General features: G+C 34.7%; 1 long non-coding RNA gene across 1 annotated transcript in view; it reads right to left on the bottom strand.

Annotated features, from left to right (window-relative positions):
* Positions 1-4,499: 4,499 nt before the first annotated feature.
* Positions 4,500-20,673, bottom strand: part of LOC128550846 (uncharacterized) — a 63,632-nt gene continuing 47,458 nt past the window's right edge. The window contains exon 4 of the long non-coding RNA XR_008368502.1: positions 4,500-4,779. This is a non-coding gene — a long non-coding RNA (uncharacterized LOC128550846). The remainder of the gene's footprint in view (positions 4,780-20,673) is intronic.

Consider the following 20,673-nt stretch of genomic DNA (forward strand, 5'->3'; position numbering starts at 1 on the left):
CCGCCACTTTTATTAAAACAAATTGGCTCACGCAGAAATCGTTTTAAAATTTATACGTGTAATTTATGCATTTTGTCCAATAACTTTTTTCCGTACGATCAAAGTCTGTCATTTTTTTTAAAGAGCCTACTGCAGGGCCCGCCCGTTAAAATCATCAAATATAAAACAACATGTGTTCTCGTTGGTTTTTGTTTTGCTAAGGACATTATATATAATTTTCTAAGTCGTTACAAGACAGCCTTTAAAAGAAACGACATTACAAGATACTTAGCAAGTCAAGAATGTAACAATAGAGAAAATACAGCTTTAGATTACACCGTTTTGTTCGACTTATATATTATCTTGTTTCAACTGTACACCAGTCTTTTTTTTTGTCACAAATACAGACATTTCAAACTGATATTATTTTTGATACGTCGACTTTAGGCTTTGACGGCGAATAAAGCGAATATTTAATGAGATATTAAATAGAAAGTAATAGTTTGTTCATTCTTTGGATTATTTCATAGAATAAATCATACAGCTTTACGCAATCCTATGGCATTTTTATAAAAAGTAAACAATAAAAATCACATAAAATGCTATGGACAAAATTCTAGATGTTTCCTGAATTTCATCGTCATCCATGCAATGCTTTTATTAAATGCTTACGTTATGTGATGATGTATGTAAGCGATATAAATTGCATAATTGTAGGTCTGTCTATTATCTAATATTGTCCATTACTGTTTACAGGATACTTATGTTGTCCATCATTATTACATTTTATTTGTTTCAAAGTTGAAATTGTAATTATTAGAACATTTTATTTGTCTGACACTATTCATATGAAAACAACAAACGTCTGTCAGCATGTCAGACCGGACTATAAAATATTATGGGCAAAACTGGCAAATCTTAATTTCAAAAATATAATATATTGGCTTTGTTCTGTGTGTCTCTATATATATATATGTTTAAATAAATTCAGTGTTATAAAAATGAAATACACTGAAGGTAGGTAAAAAGCGCTGTTCTAATTAAGATCTATGGCAATCTATTTGCAAAATGGCGTTCATTTTGGATTATACTAATGACCTAAAATGGATTCAAGACTTTTGAATATTGTAATATCTTTCGTAAAAAAATCATGAGAATGGCAACACTTTCAGCAGATTGACTATTCAAAACATACTATATGATAGACAAATTCTACTGATGACAGCATTTACAATTTGAGCATCGAAAAGATAACGCGAAGCAATTTAGACAAATGAAAAAATCCAGCTTAAAGGCAGACAAGGTTCAGCTTTGTTGGCGAAGTGCAACAGATGCTCTTACGAGGATATAATAGAAATTTTGATAAAAAACGCTTTAAACTAGTCATCTTTGTTAGTATCTACTTTTTACATTTGCTAGTTGCAGGTGATGTGGTTTTTAATTTCTTCACAGCAGCTGCTCTTGCGAGTAATGTTATATGCCTTTGGTCCTTAGTCTTCATTCACAGCCGTTTGACATTCTATTTTTATCAGTTGCAGGTGATGCATTGTATTATTCTATTCATCATCCGATCCGCAATAAGATACAGAATCAAGCTGCCGTTTCAGGCGAGAATAATTATATATCATTATTGTTGACTTCAAATAGCACTTAGTTTTGCTAACGTTTATATTTTTGTTTTTCCAAGTAAAGCAATTTTAGCTTTTATTGACATCCGATGTATGTGAGTGGCGCAATTCATACGGCACAGCGGGATAAAATTTGTGATATGTTTGTTTCAGACAAGAACAAATATGCAAATCTGTCGGGCCGCCAGTTCTCTCAACAACTGATGACGGCTTTCAACTGATGACGGCTTTCCTCAACAGACTGTTTGTCAGAATAATTTGTATGTTTGATATAATATAATGTAACACATTAAGCACAGAAAGTGCTTGACTCCCTTTCCATGCTATCATTGCTATAATTATTGTTGATATGCTGTAAATAATAGGATTTGGGTCATTTGTGGCTGATTTGGATTCATTATGTGGATAGCTGGACCCCAGCATCACACATTATGTCTTATACAAAAGTTAAAAGGAACCAGATATTTGATAGAGCAAGTACTCGATGTAAAACGCTATATTTAAATTTGGACCAATCAGAAACAAGTTCTATAAATAGCACGTCTGTTAGGGTATAAATAGGTAGATAGATGACAGAGAGCTCATTCGGTATCCAGCGGTAGAAGAAGACACATCGAGGATTCAACTAATAATTTATCCCAGTACCTTGAGAAGGAGGTTATTGCAACTACCCTGTCAGGGCGGACGAATTATTAAAAAAAACGTTTGAAGTTCATAGACTAAAGAAGAGTTGCAGAATTTCAACAAGGTTTCGAGCTATAGGGCCAGCGCATAGGAGTTTTCTGGTAGTTGAATGCTATAGACTATAGCAAGTATAGGCTGAGCATCGGAAAGCTGAGACAGAGACCCAGAGTTTGGTAATCTACTGAGGGTAGGAGAGTTCCAGCTTATAGACGGTTCAGCGTTATTGGCGAAGTACAGCCAAGGTATCGGGGATATACCTATATGGTAGTTGAATGCTACATGTGATAGCATATAGGCGCTGAGCATCCAGGTGTCAGGGCAATTATATAGGGTTGCAACTTCAATTAAGAGGACAGAGGCCGAGCATCTATGAGATAGGACTCGTATGTTGTTGATTCAAAGACATTGTCTAACGGGAACTTCAACAAAATGACCAGTCAAGTATAGAGTCTCCAGCCTATAGGAGTTTGAGCAAATTATTGTTAATTGAAGATTGTTAGTTTAAAACATTTAGTGATTAGCCTGATCCCTGAAATTATCGAGCTCATAATTGAAATCATTCACAAATCTTTGGTACACGAACCATTTAGGCAAGGTAGCCAGAGGAAAATACTATATATGAGATATTTTGGTCTCACCAGCTATACGTTTTAACAAAGGACATTCTATTTCGTTAGTTAGCTAGTCTAAGACATAGTCACCTAGGACCCATTTCATTGTTCAAGATACTAAAGGCGTAGGCACTTCCCTGGGTCTTATAACTCGTATCCTGACACTGTTGGGAAAGGGCAATAATGCTGCTGATATGAAAAAGAAATGAAATAAATTTTCAGGTGTGTAAAGTTGGCGCGTAGCTCATATGTCGCAGATTGACATATATAATTTTATTTTGTCGAACTGGCTCAAAGATCGTAAACAACCAAATAAATTACATAGAAATTTGGTTATTATTTCCGACCCAAGGTCACCTAAATTTAAATGTAATTTAGGTGGTTGTTCCAAGATCTACGAGCCAGGTAAACTAATTCTGAATGCATTTCTGATGGTTGATCAACCATCTACGATCAATGTCAACCAATTCTAAACGCACTTCATACGATTGATCTACGACCTAGATCAACTAATTCTGAAAATATTAGATGGTTTATCAAAAATCTACGACACAGGTCAACCAACTCTAAACGAATTTGAGATGGCTGATCTACGATCTACGACCAAAGTCAACCAATTTTCAATGTACTTTAGATGGTTGATCCACGAGCTACAACCCAAGTCAACCAGTTTACAATGTACTTTAGATGGTTGATCTATGAATTATGACCCAAGTTAACCGATTTTCATTGTAACTTAAATGGTTGCTCTACAACCTACGACCCAGGTCAACAAATTCTGGATGCATTTCAGATGGTTGATCTACAATATACGATGCAAGGTCAACAATTTTAAATGTAATTTGATGGATGATGTACGATCTACAACTCGAATCAACCAATTTTCAATGTAACTTAGATGGTTGATCTATGTTTTCCAACCCAAGGTCATCCAATGAAAATTGTAATTTAGATGGTTGGTATACAATATACGAGCTGAGTTAACCAATTCTGAACGGATTTCATATGGTTGATCTACGACCCAGGTCAGCCAACTACACGTATAATTTCGATGATTGATCTAAGATCTACGAGCCAGGTCAACCAGTTCTGAACGAATTTCAGATGGTCGATCAACGATTTACGACCTAGTCACCCAAGTTTCAATGTAATTGTGATGGTTGATCAACGATCTAGGACCCATGTAAACAAGTTCTGAACGCATTTCTGATGGTTGATCTACGATCCTATTGTCGATCTACATCATACGACCTACCAGCAGCATGCCGCCTTCACACATCTCAAATTGATGATCTACGATCTACGACCTAAGCCAGCCAAGTCTGAACACATTTCAGGTGGTTGATCTGAAGACGATCTTTGAGCCAGGTTCTACGTAGTGCGCCGAACTCACGAACGTTATATTTTCATCATACCTATTTTTTGTAAGACATTATCTTTTTCAATCTTTTGGTCTGTTTAATGTATTTGAACCTGTCAGTCGCTACCACATAGCAAAACTTGACCATCAAGCGGATGAAGAATACGGGTACAGCTGAAGAAGAAACGTTCTGCGACCTCTTTTGGTGCCCACATTCGCACATAGGGCCGTAACGAAGATGAAAATGAAAAGATTCGACTTTTGGGTTACTTTAAACATTACGTACACGTGCATGACATACGGAAACTTGACTGTCGGGTACACAGCAGTATTAAGGAACAGAATGCGCTGTGAATTTTGTCTTTAATTTACTTTAAATTTCAAAATATCATTTCTTGTCTGAGTTTCTGGGGTCTGATTCCTATGAAAAGTGGCTGATGAAATACAAGATAAATTGTTGATATGACGAACTAATGTTACATAGCCGCTGTTATTACAAAGATGATGGAGGAAGATCCTGAAACAAAAACAAAACTAACGTTATTTAAAGTCAGTGAAGATAGTCATTTACTATTATCAGCAAAGAGGCGAGCAACACGCAAGATGTTATCAGTTATACGACGGGCGGTCGGAAAATATGCGGACATTTCATGCTCATGTCTTTTCACGTTCATGTACCTACATAAATCATAAATGAGCGGAAAGACATTTTATCGCATATAAATCGGTCAGTTTATTTTAATGAGGAGTGTGTATACGCGACGTCCTGGGCATTTAATCAAGGTAGGTGTTAGGGCTACCATGAACTCTTAGCTGGATGAACAGAGAACTGTTATAAACTTCCTGCTTTTCAAAAGTAGCGGACAAGCTTTTCTAAAGCCTGTATATCTCGGCTGGGTTTCGTGAGAGACAAGACTAGGCCTGGGAGGCCCGCTGAGGCAGTGACCCCTTCAATTGGGACGAATGATGAGGTTTTGTCAACAAAGATTGACATTGCTTGAGGTAGCTAATAAATTAAGGATCGCTGAAGTGTCGTCACATCAGATTTTACATAGAGAATTAGGTATGAGCAAGGTTAGTGCAATGTTGTAGCCGAAACAGCTGACAGAAGACCAAAAGGTATCTAGGTGACAATAGCAAAATAACATTTTGGGCGTTTTAACCGCAATGAAATAAGTTTTAGAACTGTATTAGCACTTGGGATGAAATTTGGGTCCATTATGCTGAACCTGATACGAGTTTAAATCAGCATCATCATATGTGTGTTTATTTTAATGTGTTATATGTTCTTCCAGATTTATATAAGCAATAAAATATGACTAAATTAAAAACCTGATACAAAAGCTCAACCAAAGCAGTGGAAACGAGCAGGTTTCCAACCTCCCAAGCAGTTTTAGTAAGGTTATGCTGCTTGGTTTTTCGGGATTTACGTGGAATAAAGTTTCCTTATTTCATCCCATTCAAAGAAAAAAGGCCCAATGTTATAGCATTGGGGGACCAAAGTTTTAGATCAGAGAAAAACGATCCGGTAACACATTTTAGTTACGATTAGTACGATAACGTTTGGTCCACTGCTAAAATTTACCAAGGATTCCGTTTTGGTTTAGTTCAGAAATTAGACCACCCTACCATTAATGAGAGAAGGCCTTTGGAATGTCGCATAAAGCCATACATATAGGTAGACAGGCAATATCTTTCAACTGATACACAGAAAAAGGGGCCTGGTAAGAGACCTGACTGCTTCAAATACATTTAAAAGTTTGATTACAAATGGTTGAAAAACGTTTAAAATTAGTCTTTCCGATTTTTACCAGCACAACTAATCAGAGTAACAAGCCTATCGTTGGAGAGAGTGTATTCCTATTACCCTCTGTACTTAGCGGCACTACTATTTTTCTACATTTTTGAAACATTATGTGGCTAATTTCATTTCAGCCCGAAGCTATATTCATCAGCAAAAACAATAGAACAATAATACTTATGGTTTATTTATCAACTATTCCTTGATGATGTTCTTACTTTTACTACAAGTGTTGGAAGATAAGATTTAGGGGAGTCAATCCTTTAAATTTGTACAAAGTATTTCTTGAGACAGTTTGCTTTGTACTATCAGAAATTAAATATGAAAATTACCGTTTTCATTTATTTCTAAGACAGGAATAAGTTCACTACATTTGAATTGATGCACCGGTAACTTAACCCTTTTTCAATAGTCTCCTTTGCTAGAATCTGCTTCAAATAGAGTTAATTCTAGGTTATTGAAGAATGTTTCTTTTGCGTGTAACATTATGTTACTCTGTTTATAATGTAATTTTTGGCAGGCACACTTTCTATAGCTTTATTTATTTTTGGGGTATTTTTATAGACACAAGACATAATAGAACCGTACCATGATTTATCATTCGGTCTTCTAATCATAAAACTCAATGGAGTACGGTCTGTTTATCCGTAAAGGAATTAGATGCCTAATGAATCGTGTCTGAACTTACAAAAGGCTAGTCTGTCGTTCAATTGATGTTTAAAGTTAAATGTAAAGACATTAATATCTGTCACAGTATTTAGTGTTTCTTTGTGTAAGACGGAATATCGTTTGAAATAACATTGGGTAGAGAAATGCGACTAACAGAGGCGCTCTTTGCATATTGTGCATATTGTTAAAAATAACCATATCTTTCTGTTTGTGACTGTTCAGATTAAGCTGGTCTTCATTTATGTCACCAATGATGTATTTAATCCGATATGCGGACTAGAACACGACATTTATCAATATACAAGGAGACATTACTTAGAAATTTATTTTTAAGATCCGAATTCAGACGTCCGAAAATAAAACCAAAGAAAAAATCATTTTTTGTCGAAATTGTCGGGCGCTATTATAATATACAATATCAAATAAGCATCATTTTCATGATGTTCTTTAAATTTATATACATGTACACTTACAACGGCTGCTGAAGGGATCTGACCAAAGGGACCAGCAAGACAAAGCCTCCAGAACACAGAGAAAAAATATTTTAGATACAGACATGGCAGGCTTATTTAGCCTAGTTCTTTGCAAATAGGCAGGTTGGTTCCTTAACATTCTCAGTGTTGAGTACATATGCACGCGAAGCCTTCTTTCTTGGGAAGAACCAGTTCTGACCTCTTAGTCGGATGAAAAGACATTCGATAAAATCTAAGATAAAAGCTATTCCTTTACCATAAACAACTTGTACAACTGCTCTTTCATTTTTTCTATATTTATGGCTGTTGTAAAAGTAACTTGTTCCATTTTAACTTCGAAAATAAGATTGGATTTCAGCTGCACAAGCCGGTGGTTGTTGTTGTTGTCGCTTTGAATGTAAACAATTGACGTTTACAATCACTTAGGATACATTCAAGTTTTTGTCAAGAACATAGTCCATATTAAGTATAGATAAGCAGAGAACTTTAATTTTGCCTTAGAATACTGTTCCAGAAATTCATTAGGGAGAAATTTGGTAGTTAGCCAAAAAACATGAAAATGTTAACCGACATGTTAGTTCATATTGTGCGTTGTACGGTTCATATGCCTAATATTACTACAGGAACAAGCACAAAAGTCATCTGGTTTGTTGCGCAATGGCGGACAGGTTATTTAACACTATTTTTGTCACTCGGGTAGCGGAAAAAATATCAATAACATCTAGTTCTGTTCAACTGCATTGTGAGCGTTGTTTGATATTTCGTTAGATAACATGAGAAAACATGTTGTTTCGTGAAATTTCAGCGAGTGTTCATTGTAAGTAGTTCTGCTCGTTTGATAAACTGGGAGCATAGCGTAGAGTCAATTAAAGGGATATTGGACTCGAAGTACAACAACGGAAAATTTTCCTACGTGTAAAGATGTTATCCCATGTGCGCATTTGAAAATCAGAACCATAATATCATTTTGTTTCTAGATCTAAAAATGAAAAATGACAAAAACATAAATAGAATTTTGCCACGTGAAATAATTGAAATTTGCTATCTCTTTCATTTTGTTAATTATTTCAGGTAAAGTATCTTACAATTAACCCTACGGACCTACGTACATTATTTGCCAAAATAATAGGTAATTGTATATTACTTCACACCTGTTTAAATGTATTGTACAAAAATTTATATTCGCAAAAAATTTCATGAAATTTGCTAGTTTCCTGTAGATTCCATTCTATTTGAAATTCTTGTAAAAGGTTCAACATTTTTTATCTAGGCTTGCCAAAATTAAAGCCCAGGACCTTTTCTCTTTTATTTGTTGAGTTTTCTATTGTAAAACTTTTCATTGTCAAGAATGAAGCAAACGTTACAGTGCATAAAAATCCGGATGTATTCTTTGATGTTTTCTTTTTTCTCTCTCTCTCTCTCTCTCTCTCTCTCTCTCTCTCTCTCTTGATTATTGTAATCTTTCTGTTGTTTTTTTTTTCTCTCTCAAGTAACTTGCTCACATTTAGTCTGTTGAATAGAATATTATAAGATCTTTTTCTATGGGAAGGGCTGTATGCTGATGTTGAAATAACTCGTAGCCCAACCCTTTTGTTTTTTGTTGTGTGTTAAAATGTATGTAATATTGTGTGTAATATTGAAACAGAGAGCAATAAAATATGATTAAACTAAAACTAAAAATCCGGACATGCGGAACAAGCGCTTTTAATCAAATCAAAGCAAATGGCACATTGTGCTTTCTTCATATCGCATGTTGATAAAAACAACAAAACAAAAAAAGCATTTTACCCCAAAACCAGGGTCGGAAACTCGAATATCACCTTTACTAGCACGCATTTAATTGTTCATGAAAATAACTCGTAAGTGGCCGGTATTTAATCCCATGTTATCACTTGGGTTTGGGAAAACCCCGTCTTACACAGTCAGTCATATAAGATCCCAAGAGACTGAAACACGACCAAGAAAAGTAGTTTCCATGCTCACAATCGTGCAACTGCAGTGACCTTTGAATGCCCGGATTTGTTGATAAGAGATTTTCATGTTAGCTGCCTTGATAATGCATTGGATACAGTAATGTTAAATAGTTTCTGAAGAAAAACCCTTCTTCCGAAACCATCGTTAAATATTTTTGGGGCTTTATCTAAGTCGTAGTCATGAAACGGTGTTTTAGTCAGTACTGACAGAACAGTGTTTAAAAAAGTAAAACGAAAAATATTTATGTAAGAAATTAGATTTTTTTATATCTAAACGAGCACAAATCAAAGCGTGTCTGTCTGAAATTGAACAAGGTTTCTGACATTCTACGGTAATTGGTCCATTTTACAATCATTTTGATATATAACTTGACTTTACTTTGATTTATTACACTTTCTCAGACAAAATACCATGCACCTCATACTAAAAATGAGCACAAGTAACTTTTCCTATTTTCCTTTTAGTTAAACGAAACTGCGACGTAATGTCCCCAGTTTTTATATACAAGTATATTTACATTTATAGATACAAAATAAAATAGAACCCGTTTAGATAAGCCCGTTCTACAATATCAATAAAACGCACTCAAGAGTAGCCGCTTAATACCGGCATAGTAGACAGTATTCGTTTCGCTGTGGTTCAAAGATATAATGCCCATCTTTCACTAAATGATTTGAGCCGTGCCATGAGAAAACCAACATAGTGGCTTTGCGACCAGCATGGATCCAGATCAGCCTGCGCATCCGCGCAGTCTGGTCAGGATCATGTTTTTCGCTTTCAAAGTCTATTGCAATTAAAGAAACTGTTAGCATACAGCATGGATCCTGACCAGACTGCGCGGATGCGCAGGCTGGTCTGGATCCATGCTGGTCTCAAAGCCACTATGTTGGTTTTCTCATGGCGCGGCTCATTTTATTTTTAGATCTTACTTCACATATGAACCATCCTCATCAAATATATTCAACTTTACTATTGTGTATAAAGAACTACATTTATCAGTACAAATCCTGAAGTAACACTCGTTTGTTAAAGTGCCAGAAAGCTTTAAATGTTATGTTAAAAACAGTTGAAAAAACTGTCCAAATAGATGTTTTGTATAATAATATGGTTAGAAAAGCAGTACTTTTAATACTGCACATGAAAAGTTACAGCTAGAGCCAAAAAAAGGGGAGGTAACAAATAAAAAACAGATTCAATATTCATACGCTGCGGACAATTTTGACAGTAAGATGGCCCAATTATTGGTTGCAACATCAAAAGATGTAGTTTTTTTTGGTAAGAAATAGGTAATGTAATACCAAACTATTTAAAAAACATAGTGGCTTTGTTTCAGTATGTAAGATTCTTTCACTGGTTGTAGGTGCAGATGGGAATATCCGGCCTCGAGGGTTACTGTTTAGGCGGTAACGAGGCTTCTTGCCGAGTTACCGCCTAAACAGTTACCCGAGAGCCGGATATTCCCATCTACACCTATAACCAGTGACAGAATCTTTTTCTTGCATACCGATTTCAAGAAATAATAATAAAAATAAAATCAATCGAACGGCTTTCTTTTTAGAACTATTTCATATGGCAGTGTATTTAAACAAAGCGCGGGAAACCAACGTCCGTAAACAGGAAAGACGTCATGACGTTTCAAAACAAATAACAATGTTTAGTTCCGGTTTTGTTTTATCAGTTGCAGCGTAACGTTATGAATTTTTGATAAAATAACGTGATTTGAATCGAGAAATATACTATCAGGAACCAATAGGAATTGTCAAGGTACTGAATTTTTATTCCGTTTTTTAAATAAAATATATATTAGTACATAAATATTCTACATATATGTAGTTCGTAATACGTCATTTACAGCACGAGAGTCATCTTACACCCCGGGGTGTAAGATGGATTTTTCCAGCACCGGTAAAGATACCGGAAATCCCCGTCTGGTATGCAAGAAAAGTTTATATTAAATAGATAGATGCAATTTGAAGAAGTTTTTACTGCAAGATTTTATACACATTCTTTACAAGTTTTAGAGGTTACATGTACATACCCCATATGATTTGTACGTTACTGTGAAACTAATATTCCGTTAAACATATGATTAGATAAATATTTTAGCAAAATACTTTAAAAGTTAGAGTTTTACTACAGTACAGGTAATGTGACAGATAAAGAGCCATTGTACAATTGCAATATTGTTTTCCTGTATGTTTGATGCCGACAAATAAAGTCTTCATATCTATAAAAACGTGATTGCAAAGTTGGAAACCTATCTGTTGGTGAGAAAGATATAAAAGCAAGTGTATTATGGATTTCTATTTGTATTTTTAAGATACGATATGAGAAGTTGTTACAGTAATAGAAAGTGTCTGGTATAAAGGAGAGATAAAGGTAAAAGGTAAATGTAAGCTTTATTTTAACGTCGTATATAATCAACATATAACACGAGCTACATAGCTCTTGTGCGACAAATTAGGTATCCAGTAACACATTATTTCCTGTGCTTATTTTACCTCCTGGTATAACTCATTAAATGCTGAATGCCAAGCAAGGGAGCTGTCAGTACTATTTTTCGCGTCTTTGGTATAACGCGGCCAGGGATCGAACCCCAGACTTCCCGCATGCTAAGTGGACAACTACCACTGAGCTGAGCTATTAAGGTGGTATCTGATCCTTGACTTGATAATGCACTTGAAAATTAATTTTAGTTATGCAGTTCAAACGTGATACGAGCCAGTCTATTAACTTATCGGATATTGTTTTAACACATGCTCATTACGAGGCTTAGGGCGGATATCGTTAACGTGCATGTGTACGTTGACATGTTTTGCCTTGTGCCATCTGGAGGTTTTGGCAAATAACTGGTTCAAATTCAACAATGAAATTTTGTGAGACAAACCTGTTTTACTGCTGAATGATGATATATTTAGAAACATTTCTCTACAAACAATTAACATTTGTGCTTGAACCAAACTGGTAGTACTATTCAGAATGGGCAGCAGTTTAAATAGATTAGAAATGGAGAGATGTTGACACCAATCTAACATCGCGTTTATTATCAACCGGCACTTGTAACATCTTCTTTGCTTTGAATATATAATGAGTCATTCATATACAAGCCTACTATCTAGCATTGACAAGAATTGTCCGGCATTATTAACAGAGGAATCAGCGGAAATGATATAAAGGAAATCAAGCACTTCAGAGGCCGCTCATTTGATTTCTGACATAAAGACTAATTGCCTGTAATTAGTTTCACCTGCATTCGTGAGGACAACATTTATACTATAAAATGAAAATAATAACCACTCTGACAGAAAGTCCCAGAACATACCTTATGCCGCACACGCCAGGGAAAAATTTATCTCCCTACAGTTGACAAAGAAGTTATAGCAATGTTCGGAAAAGTTAAGTCCTGTGCCCCAGCGTGTATGTTTTATTTTTTTCCTTGATGTTTATTTGTTTTACTTTGAAAATTCTCTATGTTGTATGTGCACATGTCTACCGTTTACTTATACAAACACGCGCTGCTTATTAAGGTGATTAAGTTGTTGGAATGTGTCTGTTCCTATTAAGCCCTATTAGAAATACTTTTTCGGGATGTGTGCGTTGGAAAAAGGTGAACACTCAAGTTTGATCATCCTAACTTATGTCTATAAAGAAGCGAACATGTAAATCGGTTTATATCATTTTGGGGGGAGGGGCATGATGCCGTCCCCTGTGTTCCCTAGAAAAATATGTCATTTCATCGAAACACATAACAAAATGTGAATGTAGTTTGCTGAACAAACCTGAGGTTGATTAGGACTTCGAGGGCTCGAACCTTGGTTATCTCAAGATCTAATATGTCACGCGCATCAACACTTCGTATGAACATTATGTATGAAATTTCACTTTTCCTTGGAATCTCTTTAAAATGTAAACGGAGTTGCTCAACAAACCTTTTGCAACGGACGTACCGACCGGCCACGTGACCAACAAGATGATGTTTGATGAATATCACCAAACTTCGTTTTAGGTAAGTTTTAACCATTTTTATTTCTTGTGACATTTATAGACAGTGTTCAATGATAAAGGTAATGCTGAAGAAGATTAGATTACGGTGGCGTATAAACGCCATAAAATTTTACTTTCTACAATCTTTTATATCGTATTAAGATAGTAGATAAACTGAAAATATAGTTTTGAAAAGTATTAGAAATCTAGCATTATTCTACTAAAGGTCATTAAAGGGAAAATACCTACCCAAGTCTCAGCCTTTAGAACAAAACTTACAGCTAGGTTTGAATCATCTGTAATTGAATACTCTACTGCATCATACAGTTCTTTCCTGCTTGAGGTATAGCTGCATTCAAATTCATTGTTTGTCTTACTATATGCAGTGCAATTGGGTTATGCTCCCTTAACCACAAATAAAACAAATTTTCGAATATATGTGACACGATTGAATGCCATATGATATATTTTATTTATAACATAACCGGTAGAGTATTGTACGAACTAGTTTCTTCCCTCATCCCTACCACCTTTTAATACATTCTACCACTCTTCTTATGCCAAGTATTCCCCTTTTTAACCTTTACACCATCCCAGTTTTCAGTCTTCAATATTTTTCATATAATGAAATATGTACATTTTGATAGATGTTTTGAGCAACCAGCCTTCTTCATATTTCCACTACAGTTTCTCTTTGTGGTTGGTCTGTATTTCAGTTTATGGTTGGTCTGTATTTACTGCGCTCATTGCTTCCATATAATATACTTACCTTTTTCAAGTTGAAGAAATCTTTGCATTAAGCCGAATAAACTTGCATGCTATTTTTTTCTATTTAGGCTTAATGTTACACGCTCTTAATGTTCTCCTCAGTAATTGCTAATTAGTACAATACGACCTAAAGAGTAATTACAGAAACTGGTCGTAAGCCGATAATTCGACACTTTAATGAGCTTAGATATTTCACAATCCTTGGCAATAATTACTTAAGGTATTTTTATTTCAGGGAAAACGTAACCATAACTGACTAACGAGATCAAATTAATGAAAGGCATCAGAGACGCCAAATAATGAAGTATGAGTTATTGAGTCCTTTGGTGTGTACCTTCTATTTACATTTTAGATTATTTAAGAAATAATGTTTAACTGAAATACCGATTCGTAACTCATTGTCAACGAAATACAGTCTTTTTCACTGCAGAAAGTACGATACAATCAGACACCCACTAATGAACTCCATTAGCGAACAGTGTACTGCTTCTCTAAGACTCTGCTGTTTGGAAATACATCTTTATCAGACGACTCTAATAAAAATATATTCCACGCTGTTCACACATACATAGAGAAATAAAAACGTTCTGACTGAAGTTTTGTAAATCTCAGTTATCTCACCTACTTCAGCCCCTAATATCGCTCCTCTTACATCTCACTTACTTCTAGATGTTCGAATCTTTTAACTTAGTCTGACGATTGTTTCGTGTCAATACTTACGCTACGTTCTCATTATCATAATCATAATAATCAACTAACAACAACAACAACAATTACTTTTATTTGCAATCAGGTTACATAATAGTAACAACATGATTAAATAAATTCTTCAGACTGTGAGAATGTATTACAATAGACATATGGTATTCAAAAATATTTCGGACAGACATAGTGTTATACAATATTTAAAATACAATATATATATGGGGACAGTGGTGTTCTTTTAATTCATCTACATAGAAGAAAAATAACTAAAGCAACGGAGTTAATCAAATTTGGTTGTAAGGTAACATTGTCAAGTATATTTCTTTAGTTTTATTTCTTCTTTGTTTTTTCATCGTAGATGCTAGCTATTTATTGAGTAATAGTAATGAAAATTCCATAATAGCTACGTTTGTATTGTAAGTGTTTATAATGGTGTACAGTTAATCTTATAGAAAATATAGTCTCTTGTAATTCTAAATTCTTTGAAACATGATGGGACTTTAATAGATTGCGGAATTTAAATCTTCAAAGGGTCTTTAACAAAATCTCTATAGCGTGGGAAAATAATCTAATAACTTTCGGTCTAGCACGGAAAGCACGACTTTCTGGTTTTCGTGGGAGTGGCCATACCTGGATTTATAATTATTGATTTTTTTTTAACTGAATGGATAGTTTTGATTGGCCAATTTCGTGTGTTGCCATGCAACGGTCTTAGGAAAGATAATTTATTCGGAAAGGGGTTCAGTATGTAAATAAGTGGACATTGGATTAATGTGTCACGTCTGCTTGCGTGATGTATACAGACACTTAATGGAAAGGTAACTCGTTATTACCTGCGGCCTGAAGGCCGCAGGTATATTGGAATGCAACAAGTAGTGTAGCACATGGGGACTGGGTGATTTCACGTGACTTTTTACCGATATGCGATTGGCTTATCGCATCTATGGAACGCCGTTTTTGCAATATAGCCGGCACTCTATATGATATATAGAGCAATGTTTGTGACCTAAATTCCGCATTCATTATTTCATATAATTTATTCAAACTTTCAGCAATGATCAGTATTGATACCTAGTTGTACATAAGGGATTTTAATTTCCTGGATTATGGTCCTTTGTTGTCTTGCTCTATACTTAGTATGTCAACGAAGTCCAGGTGAAGGCATGCATCACATTTGTGATCGCTCTAGTAAAGTATTTCAATAGTCAAGGAATGTGACCAGTCGAGCTAAAAGTTATTTTGCTCAAAACAATAACTTTGAGAATTAAGAAATACATATTTCATAGATCTACTATGTAGAATGGAGTAATATTTCCTACATTTAAGCGTAATTGTATAATTAAAAACAAAACAAGCACGTTATTCACCAATAGGTTACTTTTTAGGCTGAGTGATAACACATACATCCATAACAATTTCTGGTCTGTATAACTTCTGGCCGCAGGAAACCTTTCGACTTGTATATTTATATTATTGTGCCAGTTCATTTATCAGACTTCGCAAGAACGGAACACAATTTTGAATCTAGGTACTCTTAAAGTCATTTTATCTTCTAAAATGTCTCATTATTAGTCGCGTCATAAAGGTAATATTTGTAAGCAGATGTGCCGATTCCAAAGAGAATAGTTCCTTAAACTTCGGGACATTGGGTCTTTTATAATACTTTTTGGGAATAAAACGGGCTCTCGCTAGCTTAAAGAGGGGACATTTGAACAGGTAATGAAATTGGTCGCCGATTTCATTCAACGGACACAAAGTGCACTTCCTGTCTTCATGTGGGACGTAGGAGTTGTGCCATAGTTCTGTTTCAACAGGTAGTTTATGGTTACCAGTTCTGAAGTGAAATAGCGAAAGACGCAAGTGGCTAGGCAATATGGTTAAGTAAGGTTCAAGTTGTTCAGTTTTAAAGATTCTATAATTGATGCCTTTTGACGAGTTTGTAAGTTGGCTATTCTATTTTTGTAGAAATCAAGAAAGGTACGCTTTACAGTTTTATCAATATATTTATGGTTGATTGTGTTTTGTTGTATCTAAATGTATGCGTTTCTCGTTGAGTTCAGAATATCTCTGCCAAATTTAAGCCATCTAAAATAAGCGTTTTCAACTTTGGTCAAGATTTATTATTATAATCAATTTTAACCGCCATAACATTGTACCGATACTTAAAGGATGTAGTGGAGAGAATTACTACAAGATCTGGCAGCTTTCAATTCAATCCACATGTCTTGATATTTGTATTGTATGGATGTTATATGTATGGATGTTATATGTCATGTATATCTTAATAAATAAATATGTTTAAACCAATGAAATACAGTATTTAATCACTTTAAGCAATCCTAAATAAACTGTCATGTTCACATCAGTCTGATGCACTCGCAAATAATTTATTGTGTCTACATGTCTGCTAATGATATTCAAAGTTCTACTCGCTAAATCGATATGAGGAAAGTCGTAGCGCGAAAGGTAGATATTTCGTCAACTGACATGGCATTGTGCGAGTAAAACAAACTTACATATCTATTGCAATATTAACTTTATTATAGACACCAGGTGAATCACGGATCACACTAACCGCATCTCTTTACTCCGGAAAATCTTATTCAATTCGATCAAAAGTTTATGTATCAAGTTTTCTTTTACGTTATTCTTTTATGTTTCAATGTTTCTTATGTAAACAGGATGTATTTAAGAGAACGGATCGTTTCAGTCGTTTATAGGGTATTCCATGTGCAACAAGTATTGTGTATTCAAGTCATTTTCTTAATATTTTTCTGATGTTCTCAAGATCAAACTGCATTAGAAGATGCGAACCGCAATCAAAACTGACAAATATAATAAGGCATGCTTCGAAAAAGTCAAATAGATATGCTCGAACAGTATCTTTTTTATACATTAGCAGCACACCGGCTGTGTGATGATTCTACTCTACCTATGAGTCTGGAGGTTAACGCATTATACATTAGCAAATATTTGTTTGAGTAATATTGTTATTCTCTTTATTGAGGTAAAACTTCTTTTATATAATGTTTTATAAAATTGTTTACCCATATTTTATAAATTTCATGTTTCTGATATTTCACAAGGATATAACTTCTCTCAAATATGTTACGTCATCTCTATCATAATCCAAAACCTGTGCCTGGCGGGGCGATATCTAGTAATACTGGTTCTATAACCCAGATTAAGGTTTTAGTAACGTTAAATTATTATGAAGTAGCGGTCTAATGCTTAGGTAATTCCAGTATGACTGATTTGATAGTAGTTGGTATGTAATAAAAATGTAAATCACAAATAAAGCCATTACATAATTTTGGTATTACACTAGTATAATAAAGTTTTCACGTTTAAGTCGTGTTAACTAGGCCAAGAATACGTGAAGAAAGAAGAAATTTGGAAGTTTCAGAAGGAAAAACTAACATATGACAAAAAGAATATTAAATTTGGGAATAAACTTGATGAAATGCTCAGCAGAGAGCCTCGCATTTTATTATTTAATTCAACTCGTTTAATAGATTCTATTTGAAAAAGACAATCATGTAATATCCTCTTTTGTCAACACATTTTAAATTTCAGTTACCGTTCTTATTACTTCCAAAAGTTGATATCCATGAAATCTTACCCCTCAAAAGAGAATGAAATTTAATAAATTTAATAAGTATAAAATATCATCGCAAAAGTTAAAAGGAGGATAATTGAAAATAGCACCTAGATACCGTAAATTAATTTATCATGAGCAGTGCTGATCACCCAAGTACAACGTTTATTAAATTGTTCTTCAATGTAAGGTATAATAAATTCAGTTTTTGAAGTTTGAATTTACACTCATTCATATTTAGTTTCTATGAAATAATTTGAAAATTTCAACAAAATCCATTTTCCCCAAAATATTATTTTACTCACTGCACAAAAATTACCCAGTTTTCAAAATGCAACATAAATGCAGAGAAACGTTTGCTTATAACGGATAAATTTAAATTAGTTAAAATTGTCAAATTGGGTAAATATGTTTTAGATTGAATAAGAGAATCTTCAAAAAAAAAATCTATATATTCACACTACCATACCTTTCGCAGTGTAGGCGGTAGTTCCAACGCCGCGGCGGTGGAGGATTCGTCGTAGAAGCGGTGGATAAATATGGCCGGCTGACTACATTTACGCCGTCATTGGTAAATTTTCTAATTAGTTTTCCAATGTTTTATCACGTTCGACTGAAGACAAAGGAGCCCACATGTGTACCCTTTCTAGCCACAAACACTTGTTCAGTGCAATTCTTTGTCATTAATGTAAACACTTCTGTACAGTTTGACGAGGGACTGCCGTTTGTGTAGAATTTCCATCAAAAAATGTCAAAATTTGTAGAAAGCGACCCATGAGTACGTTTGCATCAAATCGTAAATATGACACTGTCAAGCAACAACTATTTCTTCGTAATCGGTGAATTTTCATTACAGGCATATAAAATAATCGACCAAAAGTGATTCCAACGCAGTGTGCGGTCGGTACAGTTGCAATGCATTACGATGTATCTTGTTTCGGTAATGTTTGTTATAAACGTTTAACGAAACTAAACAGCACTTTTCCCGGAATTTAGATTAGGGTAGGTCCATAAAATCACTTTTAGGCCAGATAGCAATAGAAACTGAATGTTTAGTAATAATATACTATTAATTTGCACTTCCGTTCTGTTGATACATACACGAAAAGTAAGCTTTATGTTTTGAACCATAATTTGTTACTACTAATCTACTGCCAAGAAATAACACATGATGTTTCGTACCAAATACACCTCAATTATGATTTTTTATATGAACGCATGAAAGATTTCTTTCACTTCATTTTCCCTAACTATAATAAAATATGAACTGACAATATCTATTGTTTGATTAAATGCTGACCACATGCGACTTTTACATCATATAATATACCGGTACCAACTAGAATAATGTACAGTACAATGGCTAATACGTAGCATACCATAACAAAATGCCAGTGAGCAGCTGCGTTATAGGAGTTAAGACTTTTTACAAGTAGGCTGATTTACCTCTACTTCTACAATATCCTTTTCTTTTTAGAGGTTTACCACCGGATTTCAAAATGTTAAGAAAACAATTTAGATATTTTTTGGTTTCAACATTGCAAAATAAACGGAAAAACAGAATAAAAACAACTAACAAAGAAAAACAGAAATCAATAATCAACAAATAAAATACAAAAAACTTTATTCACCTCTAAAAACTGTCCATGACGGTTATCCTGAAAATAGGAAAACATAATGAGTCTCTCAGAAGGATAGGCCCTAAATAATACAAGTAGGATTCTTTTAAAAAAGAAACCTAGGAGAGGTCCAGTGTTGCTCTTTTTAAAGTTATATCATGTCTCTCGTTATATGATAGGTTGTGCTATATACGAAAAACAGTTTCCCTGATGCAGATCGCTGTGACCTATTAGAGGGGTCATCATTCTGTTGGTGATGGCCAACATTCGTATCAAGTTTAGAGATCCTAGGCCCAGGTTACTGCAACCACAACCTAATGATCTCAAAATCAGTAAGTCATCTTCAGGTTATGATCAACCTTCGCCAGTCCGAGGACTGTAGACCCAAGCATTTACTAGTTACTGAATTTCATTTAAAATGTACAAAAGCTATCACTGCAATAATTGTACACTGAAGTCCTTGGCTCCAAGTCCGAATTTGGCCCTGGTGAAAGCTGCCAAATTGGCATCTTGCCATTTTTGCGAGAACCTCACCTGACAAGCTTGTTTGTCAACTGCCCCGTCCATTTTGGCCAGAGAGAATAGCTTCCGAGAAGCTTTAGAAAAGCTATCCCCATTGAACGGACGTCTGCCGGAAGTGAAAAAATATATCATTCTTTTTCTAAATGTATTTTTCAGAGACTTTTATTGTTGATGTGCTATTTGAAAAAGAAATTCTAAACATTTTATTTGTTCTAGTTTATTACTCAGTTTGTTAGTTTATAAGTCGAATTGCTGTCTTGTTTTGATCACGTGTTTAACATCTCTGTGACCTCTTCCA

The sequence above is a fragment of the Mercenaria mercenaria genome, chromosome 18 (genome assembly GCF_021730395.1).
Source record: "Mercenaria mercenaria strain notata chromosome 18, MADL_Memer_1, whole genome shotgun sequence".
Taxonomy (NCBI): domain Eukaryota; kingdom Metazoa; phylum Mollusca; class Bivalvia; order Venerida; family Veneridae; genus Mercenaria; species Mercenaria mercenaria.